Source organism: Biomphalaria glabrata, chromosome 7, assembly GCF_947242115.1.
Source record: "Biomphalaria glabrata chromosome 7, xgBioGlab47.1, whole genome shotgun sequence".
NCBI lineage: Eukaryota > Metazoa > Mollusca > Gastropoda > Planorbidae > Biomphalaria > Biomphalaria glabrata.
In genome coordinates this window covers 13362871-13383527 of record NC_074717.1, presented here as the reverse complement: position 1 = coordinate 13383527, position 20657 = coordinate 13362871, and the positions used below count along the sequence as shown (strand labels likewise).

Below are 20657 nucleotides of genomic sequence, written 5' to 3'. Positions count from 1 at the left end.
TATCATGGACTCCAATCATAGAATAAATTATCCTGCAAAATACTAACAGTGTAGAGGCACAATACATCACTTATTGAAATAATAAATAAAAAATAAAAGTATTAGAATTAAGAACAGGCTCCACTTTATCATCCCCCCCCCCGTTATATCTGTGCCCAACTCTAGTAATCATTTCTCCAAGAGCCAGGGAAGAACCAGATCGTATTGGTCACTTTTGACATTCACGTGATACTTGGTAATAAATTTTTTTTTCTGTTCAGAAATTGTAAGATGTTTTCTTATTCTAACCTAGCTGATAGTATTTGTGCTGACCACATAACACCCTCGTCAAACCAGCGTTAGAAAGCTGAAACAAGTGAGGTGTACGTCATGGGACCCACAAGAAAACTGCACCAGGTAACCTTTCAGTTACTTGGGAGGTGGCCCACATCCTAGAGTTGGACCTTTCTTGGCGCTAAATTTACCCTCTTTACACCCCCCCCCCTTTTTGTTTTTCCAAAACAACTATTCGGCCCTTTCCCCCTCTCCCCGACCTTACTGCCCTCTGAATACCCACTGGCCTCGTTAGCCGCCATTTTTTATTGCGCATAAAAAATTCTGTTGAAACAAAATGGCGACATTTCAGAGTAGTTACTTCCTACCAGAGACAGTATCTGGAGACAGGAAGCGCTGACACTGACATAAAGTGTACAGTTTTGATGGACAGCGACGAGTTCACCCCGTACACATTGCCCTTTATAGGTCACATCGGGTCAGTGATCGGTTGTTGCCGGAGAGCCCCTCCCCCCACCCCTCGCCACCTCTCAGTCTTAATCTGTTTGTATTAGTGTGAGGTGTAACTTCAGCAAGATACCAATGCCAATATAAGACTCATATACTTTATGATTGTCATATAAGTTTGAGATAGTTTTCAAAAGTAGGTCGAGGCTGGTCCGCTAACCATAGCTTTTCTGGTGTGATACACGGGCTGACCACAAGCCGATTCTATCTGTTGAGGTCATCTCCGTTAATATAAGTTGTTGGAGTATCGTTTGGGTCAACGCGTGGAGATACAGAGATTTGATAATAGATAAATATGTTTTTAAATTGGCAAAAGCTCAATAAAAAATGTTTGACATCTGTTGAATTCAAGTCCACCTTGCACTAGTCTCTGATCAATTCTAAACATGAAGTATGGGTTACGTTGAATACAAGCGTGATCTTACTCTACTTTGGTTCATGTTTTTTTTTTTCTTCTTAAATTGAGTTTTGTAAACAAGCAAAATATGTATATACTTAAAAAAAAAGAAAAAAACTTATCTAAGAAGGAAAACTCCACACTTACAACGAAATATCTTAATAATTTATCAGTTATTTCCTTTTTTTCGATATCAATAAAAAATAATTCATTACCATTAATTTTTTTTTTTAATGGGTTTATGGTTTGTCAGGTACTATAAATAGCTGTTTAAAGTTTCAAATTGATCCGAGAATGCGTAGGGAGCAATAACATTTTAAAAATTTTTGCTAGACAGACAGACAGACAGACAGACAGAGTGAGTTGATATTAGCTTTGTAGAAAAGAAAAGAGAAGATGGATTTGTAACATTGTTAATAAAGATACCAAGAAAGGAGTTAACTTGGATGTAGAGAGAAACTCGAGTCTGGATAAAAGGCAAAGGAAGAACCAGAAAAAAAAGATAAATGGATGAAGATGATTTGCCAGGAAAAAGCTCTGCGGAACTTACAACATCTGTAAGGAACACACAAGACTGAGGATAATGCTATTTTTTAAAAAAAATCAATAAAATAAATGTCTGTCTAACCAGTTTTCCAAAATATAGAAAAGATAGTTATTAGCTGGCGTTATCTATCTTTGAGAAATTGTCTCAGCACGCTACTCGCTACACTCTTCTTTTGGCTACACACCTCTTAATAAACTTACTCAGCTACGACTTGTACTCTCAGCCTTGGCCAGTACCCCGGTCGATGTTCTGTTGAGTCTTCTTCGCTTGCAAAATGCATCATATTCTGTTGTTGCTATTTTGTGTGTTAACCTTCTTGAAGTTGGTTGAATGTTATAGCTGTCTAGATCTGGTTGTCTATTAACATATAACTAATAACTAACGATATAAATGATAAAGTTGTGTGAAAATTCATATTTCTGCGTAAGCTTTAAGACTTCTGATGGTGTGAACACAGACTCGATTTCAGCAATGTATTTGAAACAAAATGAACCCTTGTTGTTGAATAGTGTCATCTTCTTTTTATCTTCTTTTCCATTTTCTTTTTAATCTATTGAAGAAATAAAGTTTCTATTTTGATATTTACTTAAGAAAAAACAAATTTGAAATTTAAAAATGCGATGTAAAGAACAAGTCAAAACATTTTCCATTTTTTAAATCGATGTAAGATGGGATTTTCTTGTCCTTATATTTTTTTAGCTCCCTCTATTTCTCTCTCTCTCCCTTTCTCTCTCTCTCTCTCTCCAGACATCATCCACTCCTCAATCTCTCTTCAGCTTCCAAATTTCAGAAGCTTTGACGCAGCGGGAAACTATCCACGTGATTCAAGGCTCGCCTAGTTTCTGATAAGAGGAATCTCAAGAGGAAAATTTCTCGGTTTAAAGTTAAAAAACAACATAATAACCGAGGCTTACGTCGAGTGACAGCTAATCCACACCAGAGAGTCTAAACCTCCACCCTCTCTCTATCACCAGTCAATATTTACCTCGTATGCCAAATAGTTTTGAAAAAGTTACATAAAAATGTGTTTCATCATTTTTTTTGTGTATATTCTGGAAATGTGTTTTATTTTGGAAATGGTTAAACTATTAAATCTAATATGTATTTGTAAGTTAACACTGACTGTCAGACTGGCTGACAGATTGATTAAGACATATCATAAACTGTCGTTAGGATTCGCTTGAAATTTCGTACACAAGTTTCCTTTTACCACTTATTAAGACCGATTTTAACAGATTCGCAGCCTGACCACTGTAATTCGCAAAAAAAAAATAAAGCTAGTCTTTCTATCAAACCTTTGTAGTTTATTTTCGGAATGTCCCACCTATTGGCCGCAGTCTATATTAAAAGCCAAAAATTAAGAGCACAAAAGCCTCTGTATTTTTAAAGCAATTTTTTTCTACTTATTTTTAATATGCCATACGTCATTTCCGTTTCCTCTTAGACGCAGTCTAAATAAAAAATAAAACCAATGCTAATAACATTAAAAAAGATAGATCTGGAGTCTTTTTTTTATGCGTAAAGAATGCAACAGATAGGTGAAAACTAACTATAGATGCTACATATAGAGTCAAAATCTGAAAACTGTCTGTTGAAGGCTCGATCATTCGGAGGATGCTAAAAAAAAAGTTAAGCAAAAATGTGGGTCCAAGAAAGAGAATGAAAGAAGGAAATAAAAAGCGAGCGGATCGTTTCATTTCATCGTAATAGATTCAATAATTTACGGGCTAAAAAGGTATGTTAAGGGGGTCGTTAAAATGTGGCCCAATTATTAGAAGCTCAAAAAAAAAAAAAGAGGGGATATTTCGGCCATAATAAAAATATAAAGCCTGGGAACAAAAATCGGGCGTAGCCAGTTTGTACTGCTAGTTAAAATATACAAACTAACAAATGTCTGACATAAAGCTGAATCGATTTTCTTCTACTCAACAGCTGTGCTATATTTATGGAGAAGCTCTAGTGTTCTCTCCCTTTTTAATTGAAAGCTTTGAGTGAGATGAGGACCTGGACACTAGATAAGGTCCTAACGATGTAGACCTCGCTGCAGTTTTCTCAATTTTCCACCCAGCTGTTAGGTCCGAAGGAAAGACAAATCAGCCAAACAATGTTGTATCAGCAGAGACGCATTTCCTTCAAGAATGTAGCACTTTGTGCCGCAAGCTGCCTTGGGACCGCTGTCTCTTGAATGTCCCTCGGGATTAACTCCCCTTCTGCTCGGTTCTTGTTTGGGCGCCAATTATTAGACTTTGCCCTTTCTCGTATCAGTCTTTACAGTTATTATATAATAAATAACATTTTGAGACTATGTGTCCGTTGTAAAGAGAAAGAGATTTTTGTTGAAATGATGTTGGAAACATCCAGAACCAGCCTTTTATTGTCAATGGATAACTTCATATTCTTTTCACAAAGTTAGCAATTGTATTGACTAACGTAATGTAACAGAATCCATTGAATTAATGAGCCAACATAGACAGAGTACTCTAGTTACATAAGCAGGGTAAGGTGTCGAACTTTGTCGAATGCCTTAGAAAAGTCTAATAGAAATGCATCTATTTGCTCACTATTATCTCATCCCTTTGAAAATTCATCAATTAATCCTATTAGATGGGTTTCACATAACTTATATTCCTGATGCCATGTTGGTATGGAGTTTCTGTAAGTAGTTAATGGTGCTCCTACACAATATGTGTTCTAGGATTTTACATGTGATGTTTGTTAGTGATACTGGTCTGTAGCTACTTGGATCAGATTTTTCTCCTTTTTTAAATATGAAAAAGGGTGGGGGGGGGGTGGGAACGTTAGCTTCTTTCCAGAGCCTAGGTATCCTGCCCTGATTTAGTAATGCCTGAAAGAGTATTTTGAATACTGGGGCTAGCTCGTGTCTTAGTTCTTTGAGTAATCTAGCTGGACTACCATCAGGTCCAGAAGCTTTATTCTTTGGTTTTATGCTAGCTCATAGTTTTTGTATCCCCTTTTCTAGTACATCTATATCTCCCAATGTTTTCTACTTGATTTCAATTTATGTTTATAAAACATATTGAGCTAGAGTTACTTATACATGTTTGCTATTGTATCTTGAAAGGACAAATTCTTGATTTATAAAGTCTGGATTTCACCATAGCAGAGTGTAGCAGGAGAGATATTGATAAAATGATGAATGCACTGATCTAGCTTTAATAGACCTGATATGAAAAACCACTAACACCTTTTTTTTTTGGTTCATTCTAGCCTCGTTATGAAAACGAGGTTGCTTATCAAAGCTTATTCTACTCTAGACGTTTGGTAACACAAAAACAAATTAGAACCACTCGTCAGAGACAATAAAGTTCAATTTACTTCTCAAAATGTTTTCTATAAATTATTTTCTTCTTTGCCTTTCAAAATCTTAAATTAACAAGATATAAATAAAGGGTGGATATGTTTTGATGTGCGTTTGTGCGATAGAATTAATTTGAATATGTGTAGGTGTGTTCTGCGTGTGTGTGTGTATCTAAGATTCAACCTGTTTTAAAGAATTCAACCAACACTACCTCTATCTCACAAAATTCACACAGTTATTGACGAATAGAAACAATTAAAACATGGAGGTCACACAAACACACACACACAAACACACACACGCACACAAGCGCACGTCCACTATTAAATCTGACTCGGACGCCAGAGTACAAAAAAAAAAAAAAAACTTGGTTCAAGTTAAGGTGCTGGTCGGGCGGGCGCGGGGTGGAGAAGAGAAATAAAATTAATTAAATCACATAAGCAATTAGGCCGCTATTGGTTTCTATAATTTGCTCACACTAGAGTCACTTAACTTAAGATTCAGCCGTAGCCTTCCCCTGCTCACTTCCCTCGCTCGGCAGTCTCTCTCCTCCTTCCACCCCCCTCCCTCCTTTAAATCACTCCCCTTTTTGCCTGGTCTTTATTCTCCTTCTCCTCTATTTGATTCTAACAGTCACTCCCTACCCCCTCTCTCCATAGACTGAACACCTCCGACTCATCTCCCTCTTTCGTTCTTCTGTCGAGGGGTGGGGGGATGCTTAATTTTAAGAGCAGAAAAGAAATATCAATAAAGCAATGGCACTACATTTCATATCCAATGGTCGGAGAGGAAGCGCGGAGGAGGAAATGGCTAAGTGCTATTTCAGGTAGTTCGGCTGGGCGTATTGATTTCTGGCACAAGAGAAGCCAGCCACTAAGTATAATAGACGGGTGGCCAGTGGGGTAGCAGAGGAGCTTTGGGGCGGGGTGAATATGAGAAGGATTACTCAAACTTTTTTTTTAAAGTTAGTTTTACATTCTACAAATACAGTGATGATCTCCTCTTGTTCGTTTTTAAGAAGCGGATGAATTTAAATAAAAAATAAAGAGAGAGCACTTTTTATTTGTTCTATCAGACAATATCTAGGAATTACAAACGACACATAGTCTAGTATCTAATATATAAAGCTAAAAGTAAGGCGGTTGTATGTATGTATGTATGTCCTGCATAGAAATCAAAACCTTTTGATCAATCGTGATAAAACTTGGCATAAATGTTCCTTAGATCACCGGATGAGACCGTAGTCTTGTAGTGACCTAATAAAATACTACAGGAAGACGTGTCTTGATGCTAGGCTTTATTGAACAAGAATGACAAAACAGTTCACAATAACACAGTACACACACACACACACACACACACACACACACAAGCTGACCTGGACACCATGACATTTTGACACAATAGAACAGATCAGTTCAAAACACACAACAAGAAACATAAATACAGAAGAAGTCTATTTTTAATGTCCCATGTCCCACCCACAACCGGTAGCCACCCCCCCCCAACCAAAAAAAAAAAAAACTAAACTTTTTTTAACAAATCGGGTAAATCCGTTTTCACCGTATTTTATATTAGATATGAATATGTCGGCTGAACGGGTAAACACATTTTCGAAGCAAGAGGAATAAACGCTACTTAATTAGAGATGTGAGCTTACATATGGATTTAATCCCCTTATTAAGTTTTGACACGTTTTTTCTCCCACTTCCCATTCTCGGGTCAAGTTGAAATTTTGTAAAATTATTCCTAGTCGATAACAATACACGAATCAATTCAAAAATTAATCAATTAGTTAACCATTTAGTACTAATTTTGTTAAAATAGCAGAAATGGAGCTAAGCCCTGTAATTTTCTGTAAATGGTAGTAATTAGCGGTTCTTTCCTTTAGATAAGCCTTGTTTTTAAAAGGCATTCTTTTTCTATTGCTCGTTGTCTGTCTTTTTTTATCTGTCCTTTCCTGTACACTCTCTTTGTTATTTGATCAAACAACCATGTTACAACCATGGAAAAATTTAGAAAAAAAGAAAATTCAAAATTTTATCTTTTTTTATTCATTCATACAATCTGTAATCAATAAACTCTTTAAAAAAAAAACACAAATGAACTTTTTCTAATTAGACAAAATTTGTGTCAGATTAATTGTCCAACAATTCAATAGATTGTCTAATAGTTCACCTAATCATAAAGAGTTTAATGGATTGTTTAAATGTTCGTATAGCTTAATTAATTGACGTATACTTCAATTAATTGTCTAAATGTTCAATTATGGTCAATGGATCAATTAAATGAAATAATTTTTGAGTTGTCTTATAGTTTAAAATATTGTCTATTAATTAGCTGTTATAATTGCCGAATTAATTGTCTTATAATTTAATTAAATGCCTACTGGTTCAATTATTTGTTTAAGTGTTACATTAACTGTCTAATCGTTCAATTAATTATCTAATTATTGAATTATTTGTTTTAAAGTTGAATTAATTATCTAATTAATATATTTAATTGTCAATACCTATAGTGCATTTTTAACAGTGCCATGACATAAGAAAAAAAACTATTTTTACAATACCTCTATTAAAGTCACTCCTTCAAAGACCCTGGATCCAGAAACCTGGACAGCTGATTTAAAAAAACGACGATTTTCTTCAAATTTAACAATTGATGTTTATCGCTGAGAAAAGAATTACTAGCTCGTTGGCCACAAAAAAAAAAACAACCCTCTAATTTGACTCTATCATTTTTAAAGTTAAGTTAATCTAAATTTGGCTAGATATCTATATCCGGTATTCTAGGTCTAGATTCAACAACGTTTTGAAAGGACTATCGCGTTCGGGAATTTCCGAAAGTAAGGCTTTATTGATTTAAGAGTTTAATAATGTTCAGGAAAATAGTGGGCATCGTCTTCTAAGTCTAGACTACTCTTAGATCTAAATACTTATCATTGGAATCTTAAAAGGTGTACTAGATCTAGACATTCACTTAACCAGGAGTCTTTCTCAGTGAGACGAAGGGGGGGGGGGGGAGGCGGGGTAAAGTAGAATAGAATAGAATAGAGTAAAGTAGAATAGAATAGAATAGAGTAAAGTAGAATAGAATAGAGTAGAATAGAGTAGAATAGAATAGAGTAAAGTAGAATAGAATAGAGTAAAGTAGAATAGAATATAATAGAATAGAGTAGAATAGAATAGAGTAGAATAGAATATTCTACTTTACGCTACTTTACTCTACTTTACTCTATTCTATTCTATTCTACTTTACTCTATTCTATTCTATTCTATTCTATTCTATTCTACTCTACTCTATTCTATTCTATAATAGAGAAATAAAAACGAAATAGAGAAATAAAAACGAATAGAGACATAAAAACGAAATAGAGACATAAAAACGAAATAGAGACATAAAAACGAAATAGAGACATAAAAACGAAATAGAGACATAAAAACGAAATAGAGACATAAAAACGAAATAGAGACATAAAAACGAAATAGAGACATAAAAACGAAATAGAGACATAAAACGAAATAGAGACATAAAAACGAAATAGAGACATAAAAACGAAATAGAGACATAAAAACGAAATAGAGACATAAAAACGATGACAAGAAAATTGAAATGTTTGTCACCTCGAAATCTTGGTCCTCATTTTTTTACATTTCTTATTTTTTTTTTTTTTAGATCTCTGACCGATATAGAATAAAATGACACACAATAGTCAGTGAATCAGGACACCTGTGCGTGGTGTGTGTGTGTGTGTGTGTGCGTGTGTGTGAGTACGTGCTAGTGCGTGCGTGTGTGTTTGCGTAGTTTCCAATTTAGCTAGAAAAGGTAAAAAAGAAACAATTTCTGAAAATGCTGACAAAAATTAGTTGTTGTTTTTTTTAGTTTTGAATCAATAATTCCGTGTGTTTTATGTAGTCAACTATTCATACATTTGTTACATTGTTGAATTGAAATAAAATATTCTTTCGTTTAAAATGTCTCAAAAGTTCCTACATTATGATGCCAATATTTTATAGACTTTTTAAAAATTTCAAGTTAAGAAGCGAGAACCAAAGTCTACACAAATTCTTGGTATTTTTCAACATAATGTATTGGACTACTTAACTGAGAATGCTCGAATCTAAATCCCAATAGTCAGGGCCGGCCTTAGGCCACTGAAACCTATGTAGCCGCAGTGGGGCCCTCACTTTCATAGGCCTCGCGCTAAGCCTAGTTGTAAATTATTAAAGCTTAGGGTTCCCAAGGCCTCCTGATTTTCCAGGAGATCTTGGAAATCTTCTTAATTTGCAAAATATACGAAAAAGTCCTGGAAATCTCATGCAATTATTAATATTTCTTAAAAACTCATAAAATAACCATAACATTTTGGGGTGTCATTAATATGGTCAACGCCATTACTATGATTTTAAAAAATGCATTGTCAGCTTTCATTTAATAAAAAGGTAATGCAAAGACGAATTTATTTTCTAATACAAAATTTTAATTTTTACTTATTATCCTTATCCTTAACCTGACTGGGCCCCGCGCAATCCATTTCACATAGGTCCCCGCCATTGTTAGGGCCGGCCCTGCCAATAGTGACTAGAATCCTAAATGCTGCTGGCAAAATCATTGGCAAAAAACAAACCCCATTTGGGCAGTTGTTTGAGACAAACATCTCTAAAAAAGCTAACAAGATCCTCGAAATAAAGAATCACCCTTTGTGTCAGGATTTTGTGATTTTACCATCACAAAAGAGATACAAGATACCGATAGCAAAGACAGACACAAACACTCTTTTGTTCCCCTGGCAATCAAATCATTAAATAAGAACAATCTGGTATAAACTTTGTCACATGTAAATTATGAGTGAGTCTGGTGTGAATCACTGGCGGATCCAGGGGGGGGGGGCGGTAGGGGCGATCGCCCCCCCCCCCCCCACTCGGCCGAATTCACACAATTTGTATACGAATTTATTACTTATGTTAAAAATAAATACTAATTATTTATTTTTCAACCTATTTTTAGATTATTTCGCCCCCCCCCTCTAGTATGTTGGCCGATTGGTGGGGTAGGGAGGGGGCGATGGTATCAATCCCGCCCCCCCCCCCATACACTTTCGAGTGGGGAGGGGGGCGGTCCAATTTTTTTGTAGAAATCACAGCTTGCTAATAGAATCAATGTAATATCTATATAGTGTAGACTTGTTATTGATTTTTTAACCGATCTTTATATTATGTCGTTCCCTGTTTGCCGATTGGTGGGGGGGGGGAGGGGCGAATACCTCTACTGCCCTTCCCACCTAAACCCTTTGAGTGGGGGTGGGCGGTCCGTTTTTATGGAGAAATCATAGTTTGTGAACAAAATTAGTTGAATTAATATATACATTTTATATTATGTCGCTCCCTTTCTGGTATTTTGGCCGATTCGGAGGGGTAAGGAGGGGGCGATTTCATGTACTGCCCTCCCCACTATAGCCCCCTGAGTGCTGGGGGGTGGTTTATTTAATTTCACATGAATTTATCATAATTATTTTAAGTAAGACTATGCATTGGAAAAGTTAGAATTCAAACGAAATGTTTCAGTATTAGAGCCATGATTGAGATGAGTTATAAACTCAAATAATGTTTTCATAGTCGCCTTTTACCAACCTTTACTCAATCTGATATTTTTCTAGTTAAATAAATTTGGGACTATAATTCACAATTTATACTATAGCTCTATTGAATACTATTTATTGAATAATTTTTTTTTCGGCGGCGATCCCCAAAGCCAAAATCTAAATATGTGGGGTATCTTATCTTTTCAAGGAACAAATCGATTTTATTTGCAATGTATTAAGGGCCTATAAATTCATATTAAAACAACTTTCAAGTACAACATTATTCAAAAGGTCCTTTTTTAATAGTATGAATAATGAGCTTCGAACTCCATTGATGAATAATGAGCTATAGAAGTCAGGAGAAGGCCCTTCTGTAATGAAGAATGCAAGAAAACGCTTTTGGCGTCGGGGCTTCGCCCAGAATTCCATTGATGAATAAAGAGCTGTACTTGTCAGGAGAATGCGTTTCTGCAGTGAAAAAAAGCAAGAAAACGCTTTTGGCGTCGGGGCTTCGTCCCGAAATCCATTGATGAATAAAGAGCTGTACTTGTCAGGAGAATGCGTTTCTGCAGTGAAAAAAGCAAGAAAACGCTTTTGGCGTCGGGGCTTCGCCCAGAACTCCATTGATGAATAAAGAGCTGTACTTGTCAGGAGAATGCGTTTCTGCAGTGAAGAATGTAAGAAAACGCTATTGGCGTTGGGGCTTCGTCCCGAACTCCATTGATGAATAAAGAGCTGTACTTGTCATAGAGAATGCGTTTCTGCAGTGAAGAATGCAAGAAAACGTTTTGGCGTCGGGGCTTCGTCCCGAGCTCCATTGATGAATAAAGAGCTGTACTTGTCAGGAGAATGCGTTTCTGCAGTGAAAAAAGCAAGAACCCCACAAGAGAACCTTATAGCGCTGCCCCAGTTGTTTTGTTTTTCGCTGAAGGTTGAGAAATGCTGCTTTTTTATAATTCTAATATATATATATAAACATATATATATATATATATATATATATATATATATATATATATATATATATATATATATATATATGTATGTATGTATGTATATATGTGTGTGTGTGTATGTGTGTGTGTGTACGCACGTTTATGCATAGGGTTAGGGTTTACTGGGCGTTAGGGTTAGGGTTTGGAAAAAAATCGCCCCCCCCCCCCCCACTTCAAAGTTCTGGATCCGCTAGTGGTGTGAATGTACACTTTGGTTTCTTATAATTATAATGTTTTTTGTTTGGTGTAATGCACAGATTGTAAGACAAATTTCCTTACGGATAATGAAGATTATTATTATTATTAATTATTTTTTCGCGTTGAGAACCCTCTTAGATATTCCCTTTCTCTCTCTTGTTCCCTGTACATCCACTCAAGAAATGGACCAGAGTGCACTAATTAATAAACTAAACAAGACAAATTACAAAAGTTTGCATTTTATTAAATCCAAAATGAATAACGCCAAGAAATGACGATGTTTGAACTCACATTGGTCTTTTATATATCTAAAGTTGGTCTATTTGTATTATGTTAAATTTCATTTTTAAAAAACTCTCATTTTAGCAAATATGTTCTATACAAAGATGTAGAGTTCTTATGTTAAGAGCTCATCTTATGTTCCCCCCCCCCCCCTGGAACATTCAGTCACGAAAGTTTTTTTAACATTCATGTGAATTCTAGTCTGATTGATTTCTTTTAAAATCAACTACATGCGACGTAATAAAGGGAGTTTGTGTAACATAATCTAGTAGATGTGCTCTGTGGGCAGTGGCGTTGCTAGGGATTTGGATGACGGGGGGTCTTGACCTTTTTAGGGGCCCCTACATTTTGACAATCGACATCATGACATGAGATAATGTACTTAATAAATATATAAATCTAAATTTCAATTCGTACAGCATGTAAGTAAAATTAACATGAATAAATCATTAGGATCTTACTGAATAATACCGTTGTTTATTGACGAGATAATGCACAAGTGACAAATCTCAATTCATATCGCCTCACGTCGTGCTTTCTGTGCAGCAAAGGTCATCTATAACATCCTCTAGAATACTAGAATACTAGATTAATGTTGTCTGGCATTTTGACTCCACGAGAATAGCAACATCACATGACAGTGGCACAATGTTTAATATTTAATGCAAAACAAAAATAATAATAAAATTAGGAACATTAATTTGGGGGACTTCTCAGATAAGGGGACTGTCGAATTTGGAACCCCTCCCCCAACCTAGCTACGCCACTGGCTATAGGTCGTTTTTACACATAATGCTCCTATATTATATACTATATAGGGATTAGCATGAACTGCCTATTATATCTTGTATAGAATGGCTTTGATGTATAAACTGTATGTATGAAAACTTAGTTATTTTTGGATGTGTACACACACTTTCAAAGATTATTTGTACTGACAACAAGCACAATAGCTTCTAGAGTCTACCCAGAGTCTCAGTGTGGATTCAGGAGTGGTAGGTCCACTATAGACATGATATCTTCTCTACGACTACTGCAGGAGAAATTCAGAGAGAGAGACAGACCCCTTTACATTGTTTTTGTCGATCTGACTAAAGCTTTTGACATGGTCAGCAGAAGTGGCCTTTTCAAACTCCTGAGGAAAATAGGTTGCCCTCCCAAACTACTGAAGTTAATTGAATGTTTTCACGAGGAAACTAAATGTACTGTCAAATTCAATGGAGCCCAATCAGCACCTTTTGAGGTTTGCAGTGGTGTCAAGCAGGGATGTGTGCTCGCACCTACTCTGTTTGGCATATTCTTCTCCTGTCTACTGCATTATGCGTATAGCGACATAAACGAAGGTGTGTTTCTCCATACAAGATCCTCTGGAAAACTATTTAATGTATCAAGGCTGCGGGCAAAAACCAAGGTTAGGAAGCTACTCGTCAGAGAACTCCTGTATGCTGATGATGCAGCTATTGTGGCTGATTCTGATATTCAGCTACAGTCCATGGTTGACAAACTATCTGCTGCTTGCCAGAAGTTCGGCTTAAACATCAGTCAAAGCAAGACTAAGATACTTGTCCAAAACACAAACACTGCACATCAAGTAAGCATTAATGGCCAACCACTAGAAATTGTTGATCACTTTTGTTACCTTGGCTCCATCATATCCAACAACACTCTACTGGATAAAGACATAAACAACAGGATAGCCAAGGCAATGGCCACCATGTCACGGTTGCAGAAAAGAGTCTGGGACAACATATTGCTGACTAGCAGTACTAAAGCCCTAGTCTACCGGACCTGTGTGTTGAGCACCTTGCTGTACGGAAGTGAAACATGGTCAACCTACTCATGGCAGGAAAAAAAGCTGAATGTCTTCCACCTCCGATGCCTAAGGCGGATCTTTAAAATAAGGTGGCAAGATAAGATAACAAATGAGGAAGTGCTACATAGAGCAGGATGCCAGGACATCCGCTCTGTTATCAGCAGCAGACGCCTTGGCTGGCTTGGCCACGTTCGTAGAATGCCAGTAGGTCGACTTCCACAGGACATCCTGTATGGCGATCTAATTGAAGGCAGGAGAGCCGCTGGTCGCCCACTTTTACGTTATACGGATGTATGCAAACGCGACATGAAGCTCTTCAAAATCGACACTGGCAACTGGGAAGAGGTGGCACTGGACAGATCCACATGGAGAGAGAGCATAAAGGAAGGGTCACAGATTGCAGATGTCATACACAACAGAAGCAGAAAGAAGGGTGAAAATGCAATGGCGCCTGGTGATTTTATATGCCCAACCTGTGATCGCAGCTGTGTATCAAGGATTGGCCTCTTTAGTCACACAAGAAGTTGCAAAGGGAAAAGATCGTCTCACGAGACGTAAAATGCCACAGATATAAATATATACTATGATTAGTTGAGACTTATATTGACTTTAGGTGCTCAATGTCTTGTCACTACTGACACAGTTGAATGAAGATCTCTCGAACGTGACTATATTGGTGAGTGCTGATACTAGAGTCAAGCCCCCACTCGTGACTGTGCAAGGGTGAGGGGGACGCTGTGTATTGATCATTGTTTCCGGTTGTATTCAGTGCCATAGGGTGTAAACAATAGTTTAATGGTATTTGTACCGAGTGGTCAGTTTTAAAACACACAGCCACTTCGTTAGTCGGGTTATAATCGGGCTAAAAGTTGTTGAATTGATGACACACACACACACAAATATAAGTCCAACTTCGATGCACGAAATGTTATAAAAATGTAATTAAAGGTGTAATTAAAATGTAAATTACAATGTAATGAATTAGTCTTCCAAAGTGTGTATCTTACAAACGTACCTACGTGAACTCAAACTCTATGGCCACACCACAAGGTCCTCAGGGCTCGCGAAGACCTTCCTTAAGGGAACAGTACCAGGAAGAAGAAGAGAATGACAGAGAATGCGATGGCTAGACAACATCAAAGAATGGACAGGCCTGTCAGAGAATGATATTCTGTCCAAGGCAAAGGACAGAGATGATCCGGTGGAAGACGGTAGACAGATCTTATGTGGTGCCCCAACTATCCAACACACTAAAGGATAGGTGAAGGTTGAATGTGATCTTACAAAACAGAAAAGCAATTACCTCTAAGTATGTCTCGTATTCAGACCGAGGTTCGAATTCCCGCGCAATCAAATAAAAGACCTAGATCATAGTAGATGAGTGATCAACAATATAACAACATAGAATCTAGACAATCTAGTTAGAAGACATGACGTAACAGAAAATAGGAGCACTAGAGTACAATCATTATTGAGAGAAGCAGGTGAAGAAAATATCGGAGGTCCGCAGTTCGAGTCCTTGTCGGACCCCACGTAGATCTCGGCATATTTTCTGTGCTATTAAACGTAACACGTCATGCACCATTGATTTCAGCACTAAAACATCACTCTAACTCTAACTCATTAGCATATGACATTCACTTGACCTCGTGAGTTGACTGTAGAAAGGACATCGAAACATTTTCGACCACTCAGCTCCTTTTGGTATACTGACCTCTCTAGAAGACGAAGCCATAAAGATCGCTGAAACCTGAGAATGATTATGACGTGTGTGTGTGTGTGTGACTGAGTGCGTAAGAGTGTGTGTTAGTGTGTATCGATGATGCTGGAGTGGTTTTAATTATAAAGATTTTGTAGCTACTAAATTATTAAACGTAGGCTCGGTGGCTTAGAGGTAAAGCGCTTGTTTTCCGAACCTGTGTCCGGGGTTCGAATTCTGGTTAAGACTGGATTTTTAGTTTTGGGATCTTCGGGCGCTTCTGAGTCCACCCACCTCTAATGGGTGCCACAAGGCAGTAAGAGGGGAATAAAAAAAAATACCAACAAGGCGTATCACACCAGGAAAGGTAAATCAACTGAATGGCGCGGACAATGTGCCACCGACAAAATGGCGTGTAGGAAATATGGCCAAATCTTTTTTTGTCTGTTTTAATGTAACATTATTTTAAAGTCATTTTGCAGTGAACTCTTCAGATCTCTTAAAATGCATCTTATGTACTAGAATATAATTCATAATAAGCGAAAATGAGAAATTGTAATATAATTCATACTAGCAGTACTACGTCTGCTGATATGTTCCAAAGTTTTCTTTATTGTTTATTATGGCCAGAACCCCCCCCCCCCCTCTTTTTGAATTGTAATAGTAATTAACAAGCAAAATTTGACATTTTTAGCCCGTGAATTAGTGTAACTGTTACAGTGGGATTGTGTGGCCTGCTCTCTCTTTCTCTCTCTCCCTTTCTCTTTCTCTCTATTTCGCTCTCTGGAACTCCCAGTTTTTCTCCCACATAAACTTTTAACTTGATTTGGAAAAACCCGCTTCATAACGCACCCCCCGACAGATACACGGCCCCGTTAATTTTAGGAACACTTTCTCTTATCCACCCCTCCCCCCTCCCTTTTATTGACTTTGTGTATGCTGAATCTTTTTTTCACTACTGACACTGGTGAATGAACAAATGAACAAAAAGTTCGTCCTTCGTACATATTCCCGTTCACTTTTCTACATTTCTCTTGGTCTTTTGTTCTCTCAATCCAAAGCATTCGGTTGTATTAATAGTCATCGTTTATTTGACCTCATTTGAATGTAGCGAAATGACACTAGGTCTAGTTTTTATCTTTTCAATGCTATTAGAATTGGAAGTTGTTTTTTTACATTGTTAGAAAGTACCATTACTTTCTCTCTCTCTCTCTCTCTTTCTCTCTCTCTCTCTTTCTCTCTTTTTTTTTTCTCTCTCTCTCTCAAAAAAAAAAGGAAAGAAAAAAAGAAAAAGTGCTCTAGATCTCGAAATGTCTTGATTTATCTTATTAATGCCATTAATGTTGGCCAAAGAAACAGATGACATCATCTGCCCTATAGATAGATATAGCTAGAGACAAGTAACATTATACACCACACCTTATGCAGCGTTCAGTCATAACAAGAGACTTTCCAAAGGCAGCAGCACTGCAAAACTCGTTGAGAATTATGCAAGCAAGCATTTGTGCTTTGATTATGCACTCTGGGAAAAGTTTTTGAGGGGCCAGATAAGATCGAGTTACCGACCGGATTCGGCTCACGGGATGTAGGTTGGACATCAGTACACTACATCAGTACACTGCATCAGTACACAACAAAGTGTATAGTAATAATTCTTAATTAGCGGATCAGAATTTCATAATGGTTTAAGGATCACGCAATCAAAGTATGACTGTGTAGTGAATCAAAGGTTAGAAAGTGGTACTAATGCTAACAATGGCGTTCAAAAGTACGGCGTACTATTAGCATGCCCTATTTGTACTATCAGATGATGTCATTTGATCAGATCATGTCATCTTGTTGCTGTTAGATCATGCAATCTTATTTCTTCCAGATTTGGTCTGTCATTGGTCCTTTTATTATTAAGAGGCTGACCATTATACAATGTTAAGATTCGTAGATAAGCCTAAAGTCATTATTGATTCTACAATTATTAAATAGTTCAAGCTATCTCGATAGTTGTAGATTGAATCATCATATAGATTTCTAGAGTAGGTCAATATTTACGATAAAATTGGGCGTCCCTATTGCTTTTAGTACTTGGTCATTCCAACTTATTTCTAGAAAATTATAAATTAAAGAGATAACCAAGGCGCCAACTTGTTGGAGTATGCCAGTGATGCCCAACCCTATACGGTCTGCGGGCCATTTTCATGTTCGACACTCGTGTCGCGGGCTACATTAATGAAAAGATGAAAAAAAAATGAAATAGAGAATCAACTATTTTAAATAGCTTATTACAAACCCTCGGCTCTTGTAGGTAACATGGCGTAGAAAATAGTTGTCTGCATCGCTCGAAATTTCTCAAGCATAGGCTCTTTAAAAGCAGTCAGAAAATTTAAAAGCAGACACATTTTCTGTACGAATCAAACATGTTGGATTATTATCATGTTCCACAAAAAAACAAAACAAAGATCTGTCCCCTTTTTCCTGAAGTTTCTACATTCACAGTCTACTCCCATTGATACCAAAAGAACACTAACCAAAAGGAAGTAATGATCCCACATGTTACACACCCTAGAACACGGCCAGCTCGAGGCAGCTGCAGCATTGTCCGAGAATAGAAATAACTTTCAACTTTAGTTGACAAAATAAAACGTTGTGTTCTGTAGAGAGATAATAATATGACTATTAGACTACACTACATTAGAATACAATTCATTCATCTCTAACGTACTGAAAATACATTTATCAACCTTTTTTTTTTATTTCCTACACTTTGTTCCGATGTTCGGCAGACCGGATGAAACCACGTCGCGGGCCGTAGTTTGAGCATCTCTGGAGTATGCATTTTGTGAATAGCTTCCCTTTGAATGTAAAGAGACTCTATAAATAGTTGCATCTATCTCTAATTAAAGATATAAAAACAACTCTTGACCTAGTGAGCTCATGACCTAATTAATCACTGTCATGAGTGGTCAGTCATTGATATATAATAAGTCATCACTAACTAATCTATAACTTCACCACATCTACATCCACATGTTCACATCCTCATGTTCACATGTACACAAACATATACGAAATGTAAAGGAGTTTCAATATTTTGACACTTTATATCGAAGTATGGTCTTCGTTGTCTAGATGGTGTTGGACACCTTATTTATATAGGTTAGTTATTTAGCGACGCACCATAGGAGACGCATATTGAACGGGACTAGTGACGTTTGGGATATGTTGGGTTAGAGACCGGAAAATCAGTTAGCGATATAATCATCCAAGGTAACGACGTGTTTAGTGACAGAGACTTTTACTGTGGCCTTTTATTAGAATAAATACATGTTACATTGTTCTTCAGCGTTGACTACATCTCTTTACTAGTTAAAACCGATGTGTTTGTTTTGTCTGGATTGTTGATCAACTACACGGAATACACCCGAACAATAATACCCAAACGCTTGCAGAGTAATTGGTTGAAAATCAACAGTCATCCATAGTTGACCTCAAGACAGCCTGAACAAGCAACATCACACTAGCTGTAACCTACACATTTTTGCCACATCTACTGCTTACAAGGCTATTGTCTGCACTAAGCTGATTTAAGTTCTCTTTTCAACACTTTTCATTGTCTTCGCTTTTCTTCGGCGGTAGCTCTCCTTTTGGTCTCAGGCGTGTGACCCTCTGCCTTTGCAATGGTTTCCCATCTGTCTCTTTCATCTGCCAGTGAAGGAACGAAGGAGCATGAGCAGGTCTTGAGATCATCAGAACCTCGTTCAGCCTTGGGATATTGTCAAAGAATTGATCCCTAGAGTCAGAAATAGAGAAGAGAGTGTTCGCCTCGTATTCATTCTGCAAGTGATACAATCTATACCTTTCTGAGTTGGCCTCCACGTACGTCAATCTGGCAGTGATCCTATCCTATCGAAGTGTCGTCCATCTGTCACACTCATAGTACTAAGAGCCACGAGGCCCACCTTCAAATACCCGCTTATGTAACCATCGAATACCGCCTGAATATAGCTCTCTCCTTCCCTCACCCACTTGACCCCCTTTCCAAAGTATTACCCGTAGACAATTGTGTACACAAACAGTTTTACTTAAATAGGCTGACTGGCCTACATCTTCCTAATCAAAGAGAAAGTGCATATCTTATGGTGGTTAATGTAAGTTGAGCCTATAAGCGGACATCACGTTGTCGTCAAGACACTCTCATAGTTCGTCCTTTACCCCGCCACCCTGGGGCCCAATTAGATCAACTGTCTTGTTCCCACATGCGAGAGATGTCACTAAAGACATCTTTCTTCTGTACCTACACCTCCCCCCCCCCCCATCTCTTTCTTCTGTTCATCCACCGCCCTCCTCCAGATCACTTTATTTTCTTCGAATCTGTTAACCAGGTGTTGAATACGGAGATTGACAAGGAGACCCCCCTGCGCCTCTTTTTCTTTTTCGAGTCTTTTAAAATTTCTAAATAGCAATAAAAAAGAAACGAAATGACTACTTCTCCAACGTACCTCATTCTCATCAGCCCCCCCCTCCCCCCAAACTTTCACACACACCTTTATGTCACGAACACACGAGCGTTATCTGCAGTACCTTACGCCCTCACCACACGCACACATACACACATACGTGTTGGTCATCGCAGGACAATTTGAACGCCACCTGTCCGTGTAGAGTCACTGTAGAGGCATCAGGTTCAGCTTATCGGATTATCTTCATCGCATGAATCTTAAGAAAGTGGAGGAGGGGGGCGGCAACAGGGTGATAGGAAGGATGATTGGTGCCAAACGGTAGAGGGGGTGGAGGAGTGGTTATAGTTAACAATCTGCTCAGATCTTCATTGAATAAGCGTATCGATAAGTGGCTTCCTTGTATTGATTTCTCTAGTTGTGTATGTACTCACTCAAGTCTGTAAGGAAGCACATGTTTAAAAAAAATAAATATTTAACCTGAAGTGGATGACTACTAGATGTGCTGCCAAGATTGCTATTTTTAGCGACATCCGAAAGGGGAAAGTTTGCTTTTAGTTTTTTGTGGCCTTTCCGTCCGTCCGTCTGTCCATCC

The 20657-nt window shown here is 37.5% G+C and overlaps 1 protein-coding gene and 1 long non-coding RNA gene across 4 annotated transcripts in view; one reads left to right on the top strand and one right to left on the bottom strand.

The window, feature by feature from the left end:
• Positions 1 to 20657, top strand: part of LOC106070569 (iroquois-class homeodomain protein IRX-6-like) — a 77294-nt gene that overhangs the window by 20347 nt on the left and 36290 nt on the right. The gene's annotated exons all lie outside the window — the stretch shown is intronic.
• Positions 1 to 20657, bottom strand: part of LOC129927376 (uncharacterized) — a 110233-nt gene that overhangs the window by 61256 nt on the left and 28320 nt on the right. The window lies entirely within an intron of this gene.